Here is a 2738-nt window from a genome sequence, read left to right as displayed (position 1 = left end):
GAAACTTTCCCCTGACTATACCTTCCTCCTCCTCCTCCTCCTCCTCTCCCTCGTCCTCCTCTCCCTACCCCTCTTCCTCCTCCTCCCCCCTCCTCCTCCCCCCTCCTTCTTGTCTTTAGAGACAGGGTTTCTCTGTGTAGCCCTGGCAGTCCCGGATGGAACTCACCTTGAAAGACCAGGTAGCCTGCCTCTGTTTCTACAAATGCTGGGACTGAAGGTATGGCTTTTTACACCTGATCCTAACGAGTTTCTTCTTCTCTTCCTTTGAACCCCTCACAGTCTGAATCAGATTCATGTGCCTGAATACACAAAGCAATCACTTTTGTTTTGGCTGCGTATCCTCAAAAGATTGTTAAATTCCGTTAGTTTATTGATGTGCGGAGCGTTGGACATTCAACCCAAGGCTAAATACTTATACACTGAACCACACCTCCAAACTAATAAACTCTTTGAGAGTCAGCATGTTCTCCCTTACTCTGTCCCCCTGACCCCAGCACGGAGCCCTATGCTGGCTTCCCAGTAGGTATCCAGTAAAGGCTTATCTGCTGACTTATCTGGCATAACTCAGACTTGGCGGAGGGAAGCTGAGGCCCTGGCTCAATTTGTAGCAGTGACCTCAAGGAGAAAGCAGTAAACCTGCTCTTCTGGCTTCGCTTGTTTCTTCAGTGGTCCGGTGGCAAAATGAGCAGGGTCCTCAGATGAGCCTTCAGTACGGAGACCTTGAAACTAGATGGATCCTTCAGTTAATGGTTGACATTCTGTGTACCTAAATGATTGCCAAGAGTTTCTGCTTACATATGACAGATCAACTGCCTTAGCCCTAAGAGTAGAAGACAATTTTTTTTTTTCGGAGCTGGGGACCGAACCCAGGGCCTTGCGGTTGCTAGGCAAGCGCTCTACCACTGAGCTAAATCCCCAACCCCAGAAGACAATTTTTAAGTAGGTTTTATGACTCTGGGATGTAACTAGAATGACTGCGACTGCAGTCTATCTCCAGCGATTAAGTACATGGGGAATAAGCAAATGATAGCCTGCTATCGCTATATAGGTAGGGAGCAAGACCCTCTCCCATTTTGACCTCTGGTGGTTTTGTCCTCCCAATTGTCCATAGTTTTAGAGCCTGGGATCTAGAAGAGACAGCATACAGCACCAGAGTCCTCTATGCTGCTTGCCCACAAAGTGGGTCTACTGAAGGCCAAGAGTTGGGCATAGCTGCGATGTGTTAAGTAGCCAAATCCAGTTCAGTACCCCCACATAGGTCCACTATGGCATTTTAATGACAAATGATGCTTTTCTTCCTCTGGGACAGGGCAAGAACTTTAGATCCAAATCCATTGGGGACTCAGAGATCAATCCTGTTTAATGATTGTGTGTGGAACGGGGGGTGGGGCTAGTTAATGTTTCTCTGCTTCCTCTTGGGCTGTGGGCCATGTCAAGCTCCGGTCCTGGGCTGCTTGTCCCTCCCCTGGGCTGGGCTTTGACAGTACCTAGTGGCATTGAACGGACAGACACGCCTGCATACATTCCCTGGGAAAAGGCAGTTGCAACCAGGTGTGGCAGTGCCAGGGAGGTGAGGAGTTTGGAAGCTGAGGGCGGGGGGTTGTGGTGGGCTGCTACAGTGCTGGGGTAGAAATGCTGACTGGGAAGAGGCCTGGGTCTTCCCCTCTCTTGACTTCAGCCTTCAGCCATTTAGGGCTTTTCTGTGCTTCCCTCTGATGCCCACCTGCCAGGTGCCCTGCCTGCTCAAATCCTCTCTTCAGCTTCCAACTCTCAACTTTCAGACACCGAGTTCCTTCTCTTCTCGCTCTTCTTCCTCAGCCTCTTCTTCATGCCCTTATGGGTCAGAGTCCCGGGAAGACAGACTTGAAGAACTCTCAGCATAAGGTGACTAAGGTTGCCTTTCTGAGATACTTTTTGGCATGTGGGGGTGAGGTGGGGTGGGGAGGGTTCCATGAAACTGTCAAGACAATGCCAGATGCTGCTTTCTTTCCTTGATTATGAGGTAAAGCAGGCATGTGCCCAGTGTAGGTTTGCCAACAGACCCAAGGATGTGGGGGCATGCCTTCCCATTTGCTTGAGGGGAGCAGGCAGGCTCAAGATGAACTTCGGGTAACTGATGGTTTGAGGATGTATTGGAAGGTGTCTTCCAGCTGTTATACAGTCATTCCAGCTGTCAGAACCCACAGGCTTAGAATATTAGACAAGGAAAGGAGAATATACACAAAGGGATTTGTTTGCTTGCTTGCTTTCTTTCTTTCTTTCTTTCTTTCTTTCTTTCTTTCTTTCTTTCTTTGAGGCAGGGTCTCATTATGTAGCCTTAACTGTCCTGGAACTTTCTGTAAAAACCAGGCTGGCTTCAAGTCAGAGATCCTCTTACCTCTATCCCCTGAGTGAGACAGAGGATTAAAAGCATGTGCAAGCTAGCCCAATCACAAAAGAAGTTTGTTATTTTACTTTATTTTGAGTTTTGAGATAGGATTTCTGTGTGTAGATTTGGCTGTCCTGGAACTCGCTCTGTAGACCAGGCTGGCCTCAAACTCAGAGATCTGCCTTCCTCTGTCTCCCAAGTACTGGGATTCCACTACCCAACCTCCAAGACATTTTAATGAGCAGAAACCATTGGTAAGGGGCCAATATGCTTTGCAACCTGAGTTTTAGTACATGTTTAACAGATGCGTGATAAGTTACAGCATTTTCCAGGCAAGGTGGCATATGTCTATAATCCCAGTACTCGGAAG

The 2738-nt window shown here is 48.2% G+C and overlaps 1 protein-coding gene across 1 annotated transcript in view; it reads left to right on the top strand.

Annotated features, from left to right (window-relative positions):
- The first annotated feature begins 1486 nt into the window (after positions 1-1486).
- Gjb1 (gap junction protein beta 1) overlaps positions 1487-2738 on the top strand; it is a 7576-nt gene continuing 6324 nt past the window's right edge. Inside the window, 1 exon segment of the mRNA XM_032890274.1 lies at positions 1487-1570. The gene's annotated coding sequence lies outside the window, so the exon portion shown is untranslated.

This window comes from Rattus rattus, chromosome X (genome assembly GCF_011064425.1).
Source record: "Rattus rattus isolate New Zealand chromosome X, Rrattus_CSIRO_v1, whole genome shotgun sequence".
NCBI lineage: Eukaryota > Metazoa > Chordata > Mammalia > Rodentia > Muridae > Rattus > Rattus rattus.
The sequence above is the reverse complement of the archived record's forward strand: the minus strand, read 5'-3'. Positions and strand labels throughout refer to the sequence as shown.